The sequence below is a fragment of the Lepus europaeus genome, chromosome 4, assembly GCF_033115175.1.
Source record: "Lepus europaeus isolate LE1 chromosome 4, mLepTim1.pri, whole genome shotgun sequence".
In the NCBI taxonomy this organism is placed as follows: Eukaryota; Metazoa; Chordata; class Mammalia; order Lagomorpha; family Leporidae; genus Lepus; species Lepus europaeus.
The window spans coordinates 124,720,737-124,741,859 of record NC_084830.1 but is presented as its reverse complement, the minus strand read 5'-3'; the positions used below and the strand labels follow the sequence as shown (position 1 = coordinate 124,741,859).

At 40.0% G+C, this 21,123-nt stretch overlaps 1 pseudogene; it reads right to left on the bottom strand.

Annotated features, from left to right (window-relative positions):
• Positions 1–12,521: 12,521 nt before the first annotated feature.
• On the bottom strand, positions 12,522–20,905 carry LOC133758764 (protein artemis-like; annotated as a pseudogene).
• Between the last annotated feature and the right edge of the window lie 218 nt (positions 20,906–21,123).

Sequence of the window (21,123 nt, the reverse complement as noted above, 5' to 3'; positions counted from 1 at the left end):
AATGTGCAGATGGCTTTTTTATTTGCCAAATTAATTTCCTTTGGGTAAATTCCAAGGAGTGGGATGGCTGGGTTGTATGGTAGGGTTATGTTCAGGTTTCTGAGGAATCTCCAGACAGACTTCCATAGTGGCTTAACCAGTTTGCATTCCCACCAACAGTGGGTTAGTGTCCCTTTTTCCCCACATCCTCTCCAGCATCTGTTGTTGGTAGATTTCTGAATGTGAGCCATTCTCACTGGGGTGAGATGGAACCTCATTGTGGTTTTGATTTGCATTTCTCTGATTGCTAGTGATCTTGAACATTTTTTCATGTGTCTGTTGGCCATTTGGATTTCCTCTTTCGAAAAATGTCTATTGAGGTCCTTGGCCCATCTCTTAAGTGGGTTGTTTGTTTTGTTGTTGTGGATTTTCTTGATTTCTTTGTAGATTCTGGTTATCAATCCTTTATCTGTAGTATAGTTTGCGAATATTTTTTCCCATTCTGTTGGTTGCCTCTTCACTTTCCTGACTGTTTCTTTTGAAGTACAGAAACTTCTCAATTTGATGCAATCCCAAATGTTAATTTTGGTTTTGACTGCCTGTGCTGTTGGAGTATTTTCCAGGAAGTCTTTGCCTGTGCCTATATCTTGCAGGGTTTCTCCAATGCTCTCTAATAATTTGATGGTTTCGGGTCGTAGATTTAAGTCTTTAATCCATGTTGAGTGAATTTTTGTGTAAGGTGATAGGTATGGGTCTTGCTTCAAGCTTCTGCACGTGGAAATCCAATTTTCCCAGCACCATTTATTGAATAGACTGTCCTTATTCCAGGGATTAGATTTGGATCTTTGGTCAAATATAAGTTGGCTGTAGATGTTTGGATTGATTTCTGGTGTTTCTATTCTGTTCCATTGGTCTATCCATCTGTTTCTGTACCAGTACCATGCTGTTTTGATAACAACTGCCCTGTAGTATGTCCTAAAATCAGGTATTGTGATGCCTCCGGCTTTGTTTTTGTTGTACAAGATTGCTTTGGCTATTCGAGGTCTTCTGTGTCTCCATATGAATTTCAGCATCATTTTTTCCAGATCTGAGAAGAAGGTCTTCGGGATCTTGATGGGTATTGCATTGAATGTATAAATTGCTTTTGGGAGAATAGACATTTTGATGATATTGATCTTGGCTTCTTAATGTGGAAAGTGGGATTAGAAATGGCACCTGACCTTAAAAAAAAAAAGAACATAATAAATTTTTAAAATATGAAAAAAGGACTTGTGATGATGAAATAAAATAATCCATGTAAGGAACTTAACACAGTGCCTGATAGATAATACATGATGAACAAGTATGCTTATGACAAAATTGGTGATTATGATAATAATCATGATTTGCTATGTGTATTTTCTAAACTTTCATTAAAGTAGGAATAATGCCTGAAGCTTTGTTTCCATCCTTTACTTCCCAATTAGATTTAGCGTAAATAGCTTATTACAAATAAAAGAACATATACTTATTTAATGAGCATGAATTTCTACCCAAAGTTTAAAGTGATATGTTCTTTGCTGTGATATCCTTGTAGACTATTTTGGTTGGATAAAATATTTCACTTTTTGTCATCCAACATAGCAGTTGATATCTGATTATGTATTAGACCTACTAGGTGCTGAAAACAGAGACAATGATAGTGCGCCTACCTTCAACAAGCTTATAACTTAGTTAATCAGATGTTAATGCACTGTATTTTTTGACATAGAGGGAAGCATAAAAACATCAGGTGTGTGAGAGTCCAGGAAGGTAGAGAGGAGCAGTTGGTGGGTAGAGAGAAACCACTTAGTGACCCCACACATTATCTAGTTAGGAGTTACAGCATTGTATCTAGGTAAAATCAAAGTGAAAAATAAGAGTATAAAAATGGACACATTCTATGCTTTTGAAAATATATTGTGAACATGCTGTGTTTTCATACTCTGAATTGTTTATAGCCAATAATCTCACATGTTAAAAATCAGCTTCAGTCTTTGACAACATGAAAAACCACTTTTCTAAAGGAAAACTTGAATATGTGTTGTTTTTCACCGCAAGTAGGTTCAAAAGACTTTAGCTTCCTATGATACTTTAAAAAAGAAAAGATTAAATGATGATTAGGCTTTTAAAATGCATGATACTTCCATCTCAAATAGCCTTCACAAGGGACACCCAAAATCTTCAAACCATTTATTCCAAACATGACCCTGCAGAAGATACAGAATGCAGAAATGAGAGGGACTTTGCTTGGAGTGGATCAGGGTTTATCTCTGTGTTTCAGTTTCACTGTCTTTAAATAGGGTCCTTACCACTATACCAACAACCCCAATTAAATAACATAGACTAGCCAGCACTGTTTGCAAAGTAAAAAGTAGTAACAACTCTGCTTATCATCATCATTGCTGGTTTTGCTTGGACATTTAGTACAATGAGAAAGTTCCCACTTCTGCATTATCTTGGACTTCCAGAGAATGAAATTTCCAGCAATACTTGGATTCATATAAAGCCCTTTTACTGCATGTCTTAGTAGACTTTTGTTTGGCTTTTTAAGGCTCTTTTTTGTTAAAAAGTAACAGGTACTGATTTGAACTAATTTAATATAAAAGAGATAATTTTTTGGAATATTGCAAGGGTATATCCTACAACCAAAAACAAACAGGATTTCTACCACTCCAAGGGACCTGAACAAGGACCTGAATCTCCCTGGATATCTGCTGTGACTGTATTTTTGTGTGGAAAAAAAAAAAGTTCTCCAAAATGGTTTAATCCTAGCTCCCTGGTTATACCAGTTCTGACCATCCAGAAATTCCAGATGTCCTGATAATAGACTTTGACTGATGGATGTTGGATCATGTGTCTATCCCTGGTTCAGCCAGAAACAGAGGACTAGGTTCATTTGATACAACTCGACTGCTGTTAGGACCAATGAAACAGTTCAGTAAAGTTGCAGGTTGTAAAATAAACATTCAAAAACCAGTAGGTTTTTAAATGTTCTGGTGATGAACTCAGTAAAAGAGAAAGAAAGAGAGAGAGAGAGAGAGAGAGAGAGAGAGAGAGAGAGAAACCCTATCCACAGTAGCCACAAAAGATCACATATTTAGGAAATCCACTTAAAGAAGTAAAAAAAAAAAACCTCTACACTGAGAAGTCTAAGTCAGTGACGGAAGAAATCAGCAAGGACACAGAAAAATGGAAAGATATTCTTTGCTCATGGATTGCAGCAATCAATATTATTAAAATGTCTGAGTCAATGCAATTCCCAATAAAATGCCAATGACATTCTTTAGGAACTTGGGGGAAAAATCCTAAAATTCATATGGAATCACAAAAGACCCATAATAACCAAAGCAACCCTTAGCAAAATAAATAAGTAAGTAAATAAATAAATAAAAGGATCAAGCTAGAGACATCTCAATACCTGACTTAAATCATACTACAAAGGTGCAATAATTACATCAGCATGGCACTGGCATAATAAACTGTTACATAGATCAATGGAATAGAATAGACAGCCCAGAAATTAATGCATGTACATTGAGCCAGCTGATTTTGACAGAAGAGCTCACACCATACATTGGAGTAAAGATAATCTCTTCAACAAATGGTGCTGGCAAAACTCAATGTATATATGCAGAAGAATGAATTTAGATCTATTCCTCTCTACATATACAAAAATCAACTCAGATAAATCAAAGACCAAAATTTAAGGTGTGAAACTATGAAGTTGCTGGAAGAAAGTGTAGGAGAAGCACTCTAAGACATTGGTGTAGGTGACAGTTTCTTGGATAAGAATCTTAAAGCACAGGCAGCAAAAGCAAAACTGAACTACAACAACAAAAAGGATCATATCAAACTCAGAAGCTTCTACGAAGCAAAGGAAATAATGGAAAGAATCAGCAGAGTGAAGAGACATCCAACAGATGGGGAAAAAATATTTGCGAGGCACCTATCTGACAAAGAATTAATATCCAAAATATATCAGCAATTAAAAAACTCAACAATAAAAAACAACCAACTCAGCAAAGAACCTAGACAGTTCTCAAAAGATGGCATACAAATGGCCAACAAATATATTTAAAAATGCTCAACTTCACTAGGCGTCAGGGAAATGCAAATCAAAACCATGATGTGCTATCACTTCATGCCATCAGAATGGCTAAAATCCAAAAAAGAAGGAGATGCTGGCAAGGATGTGGAGAAAGAGGAACTCTTGTATGCTCTCGGTGGGAGTGTGAATTAGTGCTATCACTGTGAAAAACAGCAGGAGGAGTTCTTAAAGAAACTAGAAATAGACTTGCAGTATGATCCAGCAGTCCCAGTTCTGGGTACACATCCAAAAGACAGGAGCGAATTGTATCAAAGAGATACCTGTACCACCATGTTTATGGCAGCACTGTTCAGAATAACTGAAAAAATGGAATCAACCAAGGTGCCCATCATTGAATGGATAAAGAAAATGTGGCACATATATACAACAGAATATTATTCAGCTATAAAAAAAGAATGAAATTCCACTATTTGCAGCAAAATGGATGAAACTGACATCATGTTGAATGAAATAAGCTGGACACAGAGAGACAAATGCCACATATTCTCCTTTATATGTGGGAGTTAAAAAAATAATAAAGCAAAAACACAAATACCAATGTCTATCAATATTGCTACAAATATACTTCTGTCAGACTTTGTTTTATACCTTTGTCAAATTGATAAGAATGTTATACTACTATAGTTTTAATGATCTATGAAATTTAATGTGCATGACTGAAATAGCCATTTTTCCATTCAATTATTGTTTATAGCCCTTCCCTGTATTTTGGCTAAACTAGGTTTTTTCTGCTTTTTACTTGTTGAACTCTTAGCTACTGGAGCTTTAAACCATTGACCTCCATGAAAATTAAAGATGTATTATCTTAAATGCGCAGGTGAATGGGGAGAAGGGAGAGGAAGGGAAGGTGAGAGGGAGAAAGAGAATGTCATCATATTCGTAGAATTTTATCTCTGAACTGTATTGAGCCGGTTAAAAGCTAAAAACTAAACACAAAAATAAAAATGGAAAATTTCAGGTGTGCATGTGTGTGTAACCTTAGAAAGCATTTTGTGGCATCCTAGGCCTGGCAGATAACCCAGATGTTGTCATCCCTAGGGGAAAGCATTACAAATACTAAAGAGGTACAAAGATGTGTTCTTTCATGGAAGAATGAAGGCAAATACATGGGTGTAGGGAGCAGACAAGTTCGGAGGGCTGAAGAATTGACAGGGCAAGCTTGTGCGATTCGCAGCCCACTCTCAAGGTTCCATGAAGCCGTCACAGTGTGCGCTCAGTCAGGGAGGCTGCCCAGGAGTGAAGTGAGTGAGCAGAAAGTCTCGCTCATTCGGGATGTTCCTTCCTCAGAAGTGGCTGCCAAGTCAGCTCTGTCATGCAGAACCGGCAGGGCCTGCTGACTGCAGATTTCCCGGAAGTCCTGGGCGAAGCTCAAGGCAGCAAAGCCACGCACTTGTTTCTCTGCCATGTGAAACTCCCAATGGGCATCCCCAACAGGAGAATTCCTGATGTCCCTTTTATTACACTGAGGCAGCGCCGCTCCAGAAGGAGCACTGAGGCTGCTAGGGCCCTGCATCTTGTGGGTGGCGTTGAGGATGTGAATGTTGACAGAACGGAGTCATGCACATTTCCTTCCCATTGCACGTGGACTGCTTCCCGACAAGATGGCAGGGAATCTGACTTGTATCACCCTGGCCATGTGTCCTCTGCACCTTGCAAAATAAAATCAGAGTGATTTCTGCATTCATGATTAAACTTCTATTAGAAATAGCCCCTCAAGCTTTTTCTCTCGGGTTCTTTGTTCCTTGATCTTTCTTTTGGGTAGAAAAGTGATTTATGAAGATACCTGCACTTCCGCTTTTACTATTGCAGTACTCCGTGTGGGTGTTTCTGAGAATGCTAAATTTAAACGAGCTAATGATAACTTGTTTTCCACGTACTAATGTATCTTTGCCCCATCTTAGAACTTCTCTTGCCTTCTTCTGCGTGGAGTGATGGTAAAGACACAGGCTCCTGTGTTTCTTTAGTTCTGACCTGTCTGACTCAACCTTCTCTACTTCTGTCTGCTTCATTTTCGCCTTTGTAAACTGTGGATAATAATGTCTTGAATCACTCCAAGGAGTAAAGGAAGTCATGTATGGTCCTACCAGCACACTGCCAGGCATATGGTAAACTCTCAATAAATTACTCTAAATAAATTGTAGTTATTAGAGTTACTGCCTATGTCTTGAAATGGCATCATCATTTACCAACTGTCAAGCTAGACAATTACTTCTGATTGCCTTTTCTCCATCAATTATTCATTATGATACTACTAATAATGATAGTACTAATAACAGTTAACATTTGGTTACCATTGGCTGTATGCTAAACCTTAATTTACACTAAGCACTTTTGCCATTATCTTATTTAATACTCTCACTTGTACTCTCTCCATTTTAAAGAAAAGTGAAGCTCAGTGAGATAAGGTCACAAGGACAGTGTTGCCCAGTCAATTGCAGAGCCACTGTTTATGTTCAGATTTGAGTGACTCCGTTTAAACCTCTATTAACCACCATGAAATTCTTGAAGCAGACAGTCCATTCGCTCAGAAATATCTCCCTGCTCGGTGCATTCCTCTCCATCCAGCTTCTACAAACCTCTCTGACATGGTGGTTTCCTTTGTGGTCTCCCTGCCCCCAGCTTCTGCTTATCCAGACCCTCCTCCAACCTCTTCTCAAAGTTAGGTTTTTTTTTTTTTTTTTTTTAAAGATTTACTTGTTATTTACTTGAAAGAGTTACACAGAGAGAGAAGGAGAGGCAGAGAGCGAGAGAGAGAAGTCTTCCATCTGCTGGGTCACTCCCCAATTGGCCGCAACAGCCAGAGCTGTGCAGATCAGAAGCCAGGAGCCAGGAGCTTCTTCCTGATATCCCATTTAGGTGCAGGGGCCCAAGGACTTGGGCCATCTTCTACTGCTTTCCCAGGCCATAGCAGAGAGCTGGATGGGAAATGGAGCAGCCTGGTCTTGAACCATGACCTATATGGGATGCGGGCACTACAGGCAGTGGCTTTACCAGCTATGCCACAGCGCTGGCCCCATCAAAGTTATGTTCTTTAAGCAGTCAGTAGACATAGACTGTCAGTGTTTCTCCACTTCTGAAATGTATTGGTACCTCACAAGTACATTTCCCAACTTCCACAGTTTTGTTTGTTTTTACCTTGTTGTTACTTTTTCCAGTGTCCCAACCCTTCTTTGTTCTGTAGCTCTGCAAGGACTGTTGGATCTACCTTGCCCTGCATTTTTTCTGATTTGATTAACTTGCTTGTCCTCCCAGACCTAGTTCGAGTTGTTTACCTTTCCCAATGCCTCTAATGAGATAGTGACTGTTTTTTCTCTCTTCTCATAATGCTATAATCATGTTTGTATATCAAGGCCAGTAGTATATTATTATTTGCTCTTTTTCCATATTTGTTGTCACCACTAGACTGACAGTTCCTGGAGGACAAAGAACAGTTACTTTATGTCTGTAGCCAAATTCCCAGCGCTTTTTTTTTTTTAAGAGTTATCTATTTATTTGAAAGTCAAATTTACAGAGAATGGGAGAGACAGAGAGGCCAAGAACAGTTACTTTGAACAGTTATTTTTGTTCCTAGCCACATTTTTAGCTTTTTTTTTTTTTTGAAAAAAAGATGTATTTATTTATTTGGAAGTCAGAGTTAGAGAGAGAGATACAGAGAGAGAGAGAGACAGAGAGAGAGAGATCATCCATCTGCTGGTTCACTCCCCAGATAGCTGCAATGGCCAGGGCTCGTCCAGGCCAAAGCCAGAAGCTGGGAGCTTCATCCAGCTCTTCTACATGTTTAACCTTTCATGGTAGATTTTTTTTATTTGACAGGTAGAGTTATAGAGAGAGAGAGACAGAGAGAAAGGTCTTCCTTCCGTTGGTTCACTCCCCAAATGGCCCTCACAGCCGACGCTGCGTTGATCCAAAGCCAGGAGCCAGGTGCTTCTTCCTGGTCTCCCGTGTGAGTGCAGGAGCCCAAGTACTTGGGCCATCCTCCACTGCCCTTCCGGGCCACATCAGAGAGCTGGACTGGAAGAGGAGCAACCGGGACTGGAACCTGGCACCCATATGGGATGCTGGCGGAAGATTAACCAAGTGAGCCACGGTGCCGGCCCCTCATGGTAGATTTTTTACAAATAGTTTCTAAAATAAAAATGGTCCCTTTTTTGTTGGTTAGCTTTGTAGATTCAAGCTCCTTTGGTTAGAAGATTTTCTTAAAATGAGACCCACTCTCATTGTAAGGGGTAATGCACCTTTAAAGAAGTTTGTGACTATCAGTGAAAGCCCAGTTGATTTCCAGAGAGGTAAGGTTCTTTGAGCATTCACAGCGTAGAAGATTCTGGAGGTGGTAATTAAAGTGATTTACAAAGGAATACGGGTGTTGTAGTAATCAGCTTACCAGTTATTCATTAGAGGTCTGTACCTCTTAGATAGAATTGTTTATTTAAACCTATTTCAGTAAATCTTGGATCAAAGGATGAATCAAGTCAAAGAGATCTTCTGTATGAAGGGTGACTGAGGAAGGTTTCTGGAAAAGTAATCAGGAATTTGTTTTCTTATTTATAGATTAGTCGGTATCAATATATATTAGTGCATTGTCTCCTGCTCAGCCTCTCTTACATAAAACCAGATCATAGACTATATTCAAGAGCTGTTTGTGCAGCCCATGAAACCCTGAGCCATCACATGATTAATTGGATCTCAAGAGGGTACCTGATCCCACAGGGCATGTGGAGAAGATTATGGCCAAGCTGACTTTCTCTTTCAGGAAAATATGATAGATTGGATAATAAGGCCATCAGCAGAATGGGAGCCATACCCTCAGCCACATACTTGATGGGCCAACTGCAGGAGAATCAACTGCAATTCTTATTAAAATGTATATTCTGGTGCTATGGAACAGTGGGTTAAGCTGTTGCCTGTAGTGTCAGCATCCCACATGGGTGCTGATTCAAATCCTGGCTTCTCCAGTTCTGATCCAACTCCCTAATAATGGGCCTGGGGAGGCAGAGGAAGATGTCCTAAGTCCTTGGACTCCTATCACCCATGTGGGAGACCCGGAGGAAGCTCCTGGCTTCTGGCTTTGGCCTGGCCCAACCCCAGATGTTGCCACCATTTGAGGAATGAACAGCAGATGGAGGATCTCCCTCTCTCCCTCTCCCTCTCTCTCTCCCTCTGTAACTCTGCCTTTCAAATAAGTAAATTTTAAAAAAATGCTGATTCTAAGATTCCATGTTCAGATGCTTTATACCAGGGTGAAAAATACTGATGATTTTGTACAGTAAGATTAATATGTAAGCTATGCAGTAAGGCTTGCAAAACCTTGATGAGCCATGGGCAATCTCAAGCTACCAGAGAACATGCACCATGAGTAAGCTGACAAATATCTAACACACTTTACTGGTGGAGGAGTTGAAGGATTTTCTTTCCACTGGATTTTCAGATGTGACATCTCTTTTAGGGTGACAGCTCTCCCTTTCCACCAGGCTCTTTTTCTTTCACACGTGAGGAATGAGCCACAGGAATAATGGAGAGTGAGCAAGAAGGAAAGTTTATGAAGCAATAGACAAAGTGACAGTAAAAGTAAAGATCATGCAGAGAGATTTTGTGTCTGCCTCCTGCACAGGAGAGGGATTCCCAAAATAAGACGAAGATGTCTAAAAAATGACAAGGATGCTAAGTGTCCCCCTAAACAACACATATCCTGTGGAAAATTGAGATGCATGTTAGAAGAGTGTGCAGAGTCATGTGAGTGTGCCAAGATCTTCCATTTCCTGAAGCTGATGTCTCCAGAGAGACTTTAGGTAGAGATTCACCTTCTGGCATCTCCTGCATGGCCACTTGTCTATCTTTTCTTTATTTCTCATGTATATGTTACATTCTGGTCACCACCAACTCAACCCCTTTGTGGCTAACAGCAAAGTGGAACTTCTGAGCTCTCTGAGTGGCCTTGAGCAGTAGATGTCTGTCACCTTGGACTACAGCATTGCCCATTTATAAAATGAAGAGGTTGCATTTACTAAGCTTCCCATCCTGCCACTGCCTGCAGTCGTAGTGCTCATTCTATCATTGTTCATAATGTTTGCAAATGTAGCAAAGGAGTTACAAAATCACAAAGAAAAACAAACAGCAGTTTCTGGGGTTTTGGTGTATAATAGGTATTGGCTAAGCTTGCCTGTTATTATTTGGTAGAACTACTTTATTTTCCTTTAAAATAGAAACAATATACTGGTACTCACAGCTAAGGCTTTAGTTCATTGGCCTGAGTGTTCATGTCTGGTAGATAAATGACATCCAGGTTGGACTCTGGTATCTCAGAATTCCCAAATTGGAGAAGCCCTAAGAACTATAACATCCATTAGTCACCATGTTGGTTAGGCACAATACACTTTATGCAAAGCCTCCCTGTTTTTCTAGTTAAAGAAAGAAAATCCATAAACTTGTTTTCCTTTGCTTTTACTAACTAGAAAATGTGGCAAATATTGAAACCTACTCTGTCTTTTGAGTAAAATTACAGAAGAAATCTGTGAAGGCATACTACAATGGAAAAGGGCTGTATTCTTCTCTCTACAAAATGCACAGTTCTTAGGGAACTAAAACATTAATCACTCAACTTATTTATTTTATTTATTTTTTATTGATACTTTAGCCATTTAGTTCTTAGGAATTTTTTTTTTTTTTTTTTTTTTTTTTTTTTTTTTTTTTTTTTTTTTTTTACATCTTAACTATTCTCGGTGTAATTTTACCACTTACTCACAAGGTTCTTACGTGATGTAACATCTTTGGAGATACAACTGATGTTGAAATAGATCCAAGTTTATTCTTGTAGCCTGAATGCGGTGTTGTTATGACCCAAGGTACAGCCTATGTTGGTGAATGTTTCAGTGCACTTGAAGAACAGTATTATGTTGTTTGGTGGAGTGGGTGTTCTATCAATGTCAGTCCAGTTGGCTTACAAGTACTATTCAGTTCTTGTGTATTCTTGCTGATTTTCTGTGGATGTAGAGTTTACAGAAAGTTCATCGAGGGGCAGGTGCAGCAGGTTAAGTTGCCGCCTGCACTCATGGCATTCCCATATGGGCACTGGTTTAGAAATAGCTGCTCTGCTTCTGATCAAGCTGCCTGCCAATGGCCTGGGAAAGCACCAGCAGAAGGCCCAGGTGTATGTTTCCCATCACTTAGAGTGGTTGATTCCCCAATACTGGGAACTACAGTTACACCTGTTTCCCTGCTTTTCAAAGCACAGTAAGTATCCTTTGGGCAAAGTACATTTTGTTCCACCTGAGAGGCAGGTATATTCTTTTTGATTTTTGGTCAACGGCCACCTTGGTTCAAAGAGGTAATAGCTCCATTGTTTTTCTCTCGGGAAGATAACAAAACAGTATCCGATTGGCTGTCCCAGCCTTCACTTCCTCATTCTGTTACATGTGTTGACTGAGACGAATTCTGTGAGGAGATATGGGTTGATTCTCTGTCAGTCACTGAAAAGCTTTGGTGACTGGGACCCCACTGCCTCTGTGGAGAGAGGGAAGTTCTCCAAACCTTCATCTGTGATTTCATCATTTGTTTTAAAGAATACGTCCCACTGTGGTATGTCCACTTCAGCCTTTTGCTGGTGAAATGTGATAGGGTCCAGGTGTCCATCAGTGAAGCCGGGGTTTCTAGTTCTTCTTTATTTGCATTGTTGGATTCTTCACAATCTACTGTGTTTCCCCATAGAGAGCTTTGCATACTCTGCTTTGCAGCTTCCTATGTTTTGCCGCAGCTATTTAGACTGGTTTTCTGATATTGTCATTGTTAAAAATGCTTCTTGGGCCTCTTTGCTTTGTAATCATAACCTCTACTCTACCTCCAATGGCTCTACTCCCAACCTGTGTGTACTGATGGTCCTCTTCCCCACTTAATGCTGTATAATTGTTCAAACCTGGTAAATGCCACTCTTAGGATCATTGGTTACTATCCTCACTCTGTCTTTTATGACCTTGTCTAAATATGATCCGAGTTGGCAAACTTGGAAGGCTTCCATAGCCTTGGCAACTCATGACGACAGCCTAGGGTGGTTACTGGCACCATAAACTAGAGTGTCAATTTGTTGGGTCAACAACAGGAGTCACTGTGCACTTGCCCCTCATGTGGGATCTCTGTCCTTAATGTGCTGTACATTGTGATTTAATGCTATAACTAGTACTCAAACAGTATGTTTCACTTTGTGTTTCTATGTGGGTGCAAACTGTTGAAATCTTTATACTAAATTGATCTTCTGTATATAAAGAGAATTGAAAATGAATCTTGATGTGAATGGAAGGGGAGAGGGAGTGGGAGAGGGGAGGGTTGCGAGTGGGAGGGAAGTTATGGGAGGGGGAAGCCATTATAATCCATAAGCTGTACAATGGAAATTTATATTCATTAAATAAAAGTTAAAAAAAGAACGTTAAAAATTAAAAAAAAAAGCTTCTGGGCGAAGAGTTTGCTGGTATGGAACCTTATGCCTTCAAGGTACTGGCAGAAGATCATCAAAGAGCTCATCATCTTCCTCTGAGTCAAAGTGGATTGTTCTAGCTCTCTTCAACTTTCTGAGTGGTTTATACTCTGGCTCAGTACTTTGGAAAGATCAGCATAAAGGTTTTAAGATTTCTATAGCTTTATCCATTGTTGTGCCTAGTGGAATAATATTTGGATGAGCATTCACAGGACAAATGTAGCTCAAGAACTCTTTAATTTCGCTGTAGGAGGAATGAAAAGAAAAGCAAGCTCTGTATGAAGTCTTTCCAGTCCTCACAATTACATTTGTTTTTCTGGTTCTTTCTCCAAACCACATGGTGGATGCTTTAATGCTGATTTTGAGAAGTGGAATTCTATTTCTGGAAGTAATTCCACAGAGTAATTTGTTCCAATGAAAATATTCCTCTGCCTTTGGATGCTGACACGCGTGGATCTGGGAGCCATGTTCTGTAGTGAGATGGTGAAGAATGTCGCATGTTTCTAAACATGTCCAGTGTATCCACATGACTCTGAACTCCCAATCCTTCACCAAGGTTTGTGAACAAATACTCATAGCCATAAGCTGCTTTACAGTTCAGCCAGACAACATGGTAGAGACCGCGAGTGATCCAGCCTCGAACCAGCTCCAAAATTCCATTTAAACATTCCTACTGACTTGGAATTTGATAAAATCTTGAATCACAAAAAGTAGTATCTAAAAAGACACTCTGGATGTCTTTCACTCTGCCCCTAGAGTGCAGAAGTTCCATTCTGGCAGCTTCTCCTTTCCTCAATCTGAAATCTCCTGTGTAGAAGACAATTCAGTATCGCCCTGCAATAAAAACATAACTCATCCTGGGCAGTGACCAGCTGGTAAGAGAGTCACAAAAATTTCTTCCTTCTTTCCTGGTGCTTCATCAAGTGATTATATCTGAGTAGGAGTTTCAATTTCAACTGATAGAATTCGTTTCTCCCAAAATTTGTATTTGGGGTTAGTTATCAACAACTCCTTAGTAACAGATGAACAATAAATAGAAACCTTGAAGCATGTTGAAATCCTGGTCCTGCCACCTACTGGCTGCATGACACTGGGCAGCTAATTTAACCTCTCTGGCTCCTCAGTTTCTTCATCTGCATTCTAATCTTCTTTTCAAGATTGGGGTTCTTAGCTCTTTCCTGTGATCCTTGTGGCAATGGGACAGGAAGGGGGCCTGGGCCCTCAGGTCTCCCTGTTGCAGTGGTCTATGAGATGGTTCGATACTCTGCCATCTGTCCCTCAAAGGAACTCATATGCTGACAATCTGGACCTCCCAGCAGCTAAGTCTGCCAAAGCTGACTCAGCTTAGTTTTGAACATAGAGTATTGCTGATTTCCACTTGTATTTTGAGTTCTTTGAAAGAATGTTCCAAACTTGTAGGCTGTCTTCTGTCTAAGGCAGGTATTGCAAACTCTGATGCTTATAAGTGCCAAGAATGACATAAAAGAATGAAGTAGAGTAACTGAGTCTCTGGAGGACATAGACCTTGAGTAAAAGAATGTCGGAGACTCAGCTCCTGGTGGTCATTGCCCTTTGGAAATACAGACCTTGTATTATTCTATCATTAAATTTTCAAAGATGAGCTAGAATTTGGGTCATGTTTATTTGGAAGTCAGTTACAGAAAGGGAGGGAGACACACACACACACACACTCACACTCATACACAGATCTTCCATCTGATGGTTCATTCCCCGGATGGTTGCAATGGACAGCACTGGTCCAGGCTGAAGTCAAGAGCCAGAAGATTCATCCAGCTTTCCCACATGGATAGAGCACTTGGGTCATCTGCTGTTGCTTTTCCTTGGCCATTATCAGGGAGCTGGATCAGAAGTGGAGCAGCTGGGACATGAACCAGCATCCTTATGTCATGCCAGCATTGCAGCTGGGGGCTTTAGCCTCTTCACCACAATGCAGACTCCAATTTAGAATTTTTGTATAAATTCCTTTTGATTTTTAAACATTGGTAATGAGTTTACTTAGAAACAAAACTAAGCTCTGTAGATCAAATAATAGACATCTATAGTCTGGATGTTCCCAATTGTAACCTCTGTTCTAAAAGAATGCTAGCATATGAAATAGAATGAAAAAAAAAAACTTTAGCCTTCTAAAAGTTGATAGATTCAGTTAAAATCAGAACTCTCTTTAAATTATCGGGATACTCAGCATGATACGTTGAATTATATGAATGTTTGACTTATATTTCCTTTTAGCTATTGAAATCTGTTACTAGATAGGAACATAGTGAAAATGCATTGAACTTTAGAGTTCCAAAGGCCTGGATATAAGTCATAGCAGATCAAAAATTAGCACAAAAACAAGAGTAATGCACCTGACTTGATTAATTTCCTTTATTTGTAAAATAGGACAATATGTCAGACATCACAGATATAGATAGGTTTTAAATTGGTTGGCATATGTGACACCTGTTTGCCTTGTGAAACTCATTGTCCTTGTTCTTGTTCAAACTTCATTGCCAAAGCCTGGCATAGCTCAGAGCATATCTCTCCACCCACCTCAATCCCACCTCCCACCTCATGCCAACTCAGGATCATTGGCCTCACGCATTCCCTTATTCTACCCAATGCTTCCTCATTGCTTTCTTCCAGTTAGAGATGCATTAGACTCAGAGCTAGAACCTGCTTCTGTATTTTACATTAAAAAAAGGTCCAATTACACTTAGCTTTCTGTGGATTGGTAAGTTTGATATAGATTGTTGGAGGCACGGGCCAAGGATCACATGCCTTTCTCAGTCCTTCTGCCTCTCACTTGCGTGTTGTCTCATTTACCTCCTGAAGTCCATTCAGTTGACCTTTGATTCATCCTACCATGTACAGATCCCAGGAAGTATCATCTCCTCTTTGTTTTTTAAAAAGCAATGTCCCCCTTCAGCCATCTGCCTTCAAAACCCCTCTGGAATTCTGGTGATTAAAGTGTTTCTTTAACTGACCCTCGATTAGTTTCCCATATTTCTCACCATGTTCTACAAGGCCCTACGTAGTCTCATTTCCCCAGCTTTCCACATGTATCTGGCCTCATGGCCTCTGTGATCTTTGCTCCCTCCTGCCTAGATCCATGCTTGGATTTTTGCTCACGGCTTAAGTGATCTCATTAGTTTCATGGGTTTAATGATTCGCCTATGTGCTGATGACCTTGTTTTGATTTCCAACTTGAACCAGTCTCCAAAAACTCCAGAATTATAAATCTGAAAATGCAATGCATCCAAACTTGAACGTAGCTCCTGATATTGTCCCCAAAACATTTTTCATGTGTTTTGTAAACAGGATGTCAAATAGTGTCAGATATTTCAAGTATGTCTGGGTGTATCATGATGAAGAATGGACCATTGGATTTGATAATGTGAAAGACAATAAGCCATGGAAAAGGGACTGTAAGTCTTTATTTAAGAGAAAAGTCAGGAGAATTTGAGACAATGTGGAGACAGTATTTAAAAGAGTTTTCCAATCCAACAAAACAGGAGCCTGGAAGGGAAATGGGCTGAAGCATTTTCCCCCTATGTATTGCTGATACAGCAGTATTGGTTAATAGCGTAAATGGTAGGCTGATTCAATTATATGCTGAAGGAATTGATTCAAATGACAGTAATTACACCACGACGATAAGTTTGCTGAGGTTATGCCCCAAGTAGGTGAGAAGAGATTGGACACAGGTCACAAGTGAATGAGTTGACCTTTGATAGAAGTACAAGATGTTTATCAAACAACAGGAGAGAAAACAGCTTGAAGAGTCCATGTTAAGTCTATGTAATACAGGGATGGAGTTGTATGGGAAAAGGATTGACTGTCAATGGAAATTCTGTCCTAATTGCTTTAGTCTTTTCAGGGCCTGGGACTAGGGGGGAATTTTGTGAGCTAAGATTAAGGATGGGATTAGAAGAGACTGTTATACAACATTTAAATAGTTGTCTCAGAGGCTTGGAGAGTTACTAAATAGGACATAGAATAGTTGCATTGTAGCATTGAAGGAACCTTGAGTTCTCTGCACAAGAAGTTGGTAGGACTGTGATTGTGTGTTTTTCTCAAACCATGTTCAGCTGCAAGGATACAAACTGTAGGAAAGGGAAAGAATTGTATTTAACCGGGGTCTATCTAAATAAGTGTGGCAAGTATATTTGAGAAAAGGAAAAATAGTTGTGTCATTGCAAAGAAATGATTATGATGATTGAAAATAGAATTAAAAATGAGTTAGAAAAGAAAACATTTTGGTGTTGGTGAGGGATATGATGAAAGTATGAATGCATAAGTGAGGTTAAGGCATGTTGTTGGAATTAGGGAGTTAGCAGAAGTGAGTTGAAAGTGTGAACCGGATTGTTAAGAGTGGAATGCACACAATTTGTAACATGGAGAGATTGCTACTGTTGTTACTGGCAAGATCTATAATAGTTGGCCAGTCATGGGGCAAATTCAGCTATGCCCATTTGTAAACATAATGTCCCACGCCAGCTTTTGTATTTTAATGGCATAGTTTAGTAGTTGCAAGAGAGCTCATATGACCTGAAATACCTGTTTATAGAAGTGTGCTGAAAGTTACCTCAAGGATGACATAGTACTGAATGGCTACACTGGGGTGCAAATCAAGGCTATTAAAGAAGGGATATTGAAAGAACTGGCCTAGATGTTTGAAGAATCATTTTTGCATGCAAATATTTTAGTATTAAAATAATGAAAATGAAGGGAAGAGTGTATAAAATAAAACAGCAATAAGTCTGAAGAAAAAAAATCATACAAAACTGAGTCTATTGAAGCTTTTGATCTTTAATAAATGAGAAAACATCTGTGATACTGGATTATGACATAAAAATCCAGGCTGGAGTTTCTAGGGAGAATGTCTGGAATTGGCAATGAGAAACAAGGAAGTCTTCACTCCGTCTTCAGATCAAGCATTTATGAGAATTCTAGGAGGAAAAGGCTACCACCTGAGAGCCTGTGAGGAAAGCAATGTCCTCAGGACACAGCCAGTTTTCCCTTAGAACAAGAAAAGAAAATGTTTTTAGAGGAGTTGAAGGTTTTGTTGATGTTGCACCATAAATTTCCGAGGTCCCCAGTGGGAGGATTCAACAACCAGGGGGAAATGGGGAATAAACAGAACAGAGAGGGTCCTATGGCTATTTTGGGAGTGAATAAGTGTGCAGGGTATCCTTTCTGTAGAACAGCAGGTATAAATTGGTGGGGATTGTGGTACAGTAGTTGAAGCACCTGCTTTCTGTACCTGAGTGTCTGGGATCAAGTCCCACGCCCACTTTCTGTCAAGTTCCTACCAATGAGTTGAGTTTCTGTGATCCACATGGGAGACCCAGGTAGATTTCCTGACTTTTGACTTGGGCCTGGCCCAGGACCACCTGTTGCAGGCTTTTGGGGAGTGAACCAGCTGGTAGAAGATACTTCTCTCTGTTACTATTTCTCTTCCTTCATCTCTGTCACTAACATAAATAAATAAATCTTTAAATACTTTGTCGCTTATCTGGGCAACTCAAATATACCATCTCCCTACCTATGAGGGATCAGAATGCAAGAGGCGGGGCCGGTGCTGTGGTATAGCGGGTTAAAGCCCTGGCCTGAAGCACCCCATATGGATGCCGGTTCAAGACCCAGCTGCTCCTCTTCAGATCCAGCTCTCTGTTATAGCCTGGGAAAGCAGTAGAAGATGGCCCAAGTCCTTGGGACCCTGCACCCATGTGGGAGACCGGGAAGAAGCTCCTGGCTCCTGGCCTTGGATCGGCACAATTCTGGCTGTGGCAGCCATTTGGGGAGTGAACCAGCAGATGGAAGACCTCTCCCTCTGTCTCTACCTCTCTCTGTAACTCTGTCTTTCAAATAAATAAATCTTTGAAAAAAAAAAAAAAGAATGCAAGAGGCAAGGAGAGATCTGGAAGCCCTGGGCTTAGTGTAATAAAATATGTAAACAAGAATAAAAGAAATTCTATAATTAGTACTGCCTGAGTTGTGTGGGATAGAAGCAGGTGAAAATATGAGTGTTGGGAGATGAGGGGTGAGTGGCCAGACTTCCCACTTGAACCCTAAACATGGAGGCAAGAAAGCCTGTGTGGGTCAATGTACTTTGGTAACAAGGTACTTTGTTCTTGATGCCTACTGATGGTATCAGGGGCTTGGGGAATTGGGATCTCAGTGTACAGACACCAAATGGAGGTTAGACAGAGGAAACTGGGTCTCATCCACTCCCATGGTCTCCCTCCTGACAGCTGCCCCTGGAGGGATACAGAATTTGGGGCTAAATGCCTGTGATGAATCACAGAATCGTGGTCTGCCTTCAGCTCCTACAAAATAAGGTGCAGGAACAACGTGTCTGGGTGAGCCTGTGCTTTCTACAAGTAAGACTGGTACATTGGGTTCAGCGCTCAGATAGGCAATACTCTGGTGGTAGTTTTGAGATCTGGTTAATTAAATGCTGCCTGAGTAGGTCCTTTGTCTTCACAGAGATTTCAAAGGCTGTGCACAGCACAAGTTTGTCTTTCATTCTGAAATGTGATTGTTAAGTGAATTAGATGAAGTTCTTTGAATAACTGGAGAGAGAGATAGTAGTTGAAAGTTCTCTTTAATGGGCTTATTGTTTGAATTTAAAATATTTGATCTTGGCAATCCACAGTCAGGGGCACATGAAATAACAATAGAGCAGACATAGCAGTCTGCTGTCATCTATCACTCTTCACAAATGTCCTGGTGGTAAGTGAAACCTTGCATTTAAATAAATACATTTGGACCTAATTTGTGCCTTTCATGCTGTGAAGGAACTGTCAAATTTGAAGTGTAATGACTGTATGATTTCTTGTAATGGCATCAGAAATATTCCCTGAAAAACAGATTTGAATGTCATCTAAGTAAATTCTCTGTGGGACACAGACCCATTTAGAGATTACTTTGCCTTTTGGCTTTTGTACAACAAAGCAGGGGCACATTGCAAGGAAGCAGGTCTAAAGTGGTGTCTCAGGGAGCAATAGTCAAGAGCAAAGCCTCATGGAGGCCAGAAAATGAAAAACATTGACCTTATTTTAGTTAAAGTTCCCTGTTGCCATGCGAGAACTCACCTGCAACCGTTGTCTGAGATGTTTATCCTTGGACATAAACACGTTCTCCCTCTTACCCTTGTAACTAGTCTGGTAAGACAACTGTGTTTCTAGGATGTTCCCTGCCTGATTGGTTTTCCTATTTGCTACCCCATTTTCCCTAGGAAATATAAATAGGCAGCAGAAATTCTAATATTGAGCATCCATTTCAGATCCCAAGTCCTTTATCTTATCATTTGTGATTTTCAGTTTGGGTTATTCAGTGGATTATGGAATAGAAGAAAACGTGCCAGAATGCAGAGGCCAGGATCTGAGTTCTAGTGCCAGCCTAGTCACCAGCTAGGAGTACTAAGGTAAGCACTTTAGGCTTTTGGAATTCAAAATGAAACTCCTTTTTAAAATGAAGGAGTTAGAATAAAGTTATTACTTCAAACAGTGCTCCTTAAATCCCAGAGTTTTGAAAAGATGCATCAAGGATCGTGCTGGGTTGTGCCAACTAAGCAGGGACTTTTCCCACACCCATCACATTAATTTGTGTTCAGGACAAAAAGGGGGAAAGAAAACCACCAGATTTGAAAATCAATGCATTGGATAACATACAAGAATTTCTTTCAGGTTCAGTGTCTTGTCATATGTGTGGCTCTTTCTTTCTTTATAGAAGCAGTGTTCAGCAAAACCACTCATTGGTATTCAGGCATGTGTGAGAGCAAAATGTTGATAATAATGTTTGGTGCATTTCCTAGAAGGAGATAAGATATTTCAATGACTTTTTCCTTCTGTGCTGTAAGTTTCATCAGATCAAGGATGGATCATGCTGAATGGCTTAGCACCTAGTGTGTGAGACATAGCAGATGCTCAATGAATTCTGGATGGATGAATGGATAGGTAGATGAATGAACCCCGAATCCCATCCTGACCCTTTTACTCTGGATTCTTATAAACTCTGGGGCCATTTCCACTGACATTTTATATCAGCCCCTTTCCTTCTGATCTCTTATTAGTTAGTAACTTAGAAGAAATCTGTGCCTGGGATACTTTACACAGTTGCCTTGTCCTAGGCATATTTCAGGGGATTTTGAAAAAATGCAAGCCACAACATGAAAAAAAAAATGTAAACAACAGACATGAAAACAATTGAATGCAGTAGGATCAGTGATAACAAGAGCACCCCAGTACTTCAGTGCCTCTGTACTTGCTCATTAAGACTTCTGTGCATTCATTCAGCCAGTGAAGGTTTGCTTCCTCTTTCAGCCACATCGTCTGCTATGGACTAGAGACTTGCAGTTCTTTAAATGGGGCACACATTTGAAAAGAGTTATGTCGAGGTAATATGAATTAATGTCATGAAAAAAATGCTCTCAGATAAAACTTTGGGATTCACAGTAGTTTTCCCATGCTAGAGACACTCAGGTCGTTAACAGTTAACCTTTTTTTTTTAAAGATTTATGTATTTATTTGAAAGTCAGAGTTACACA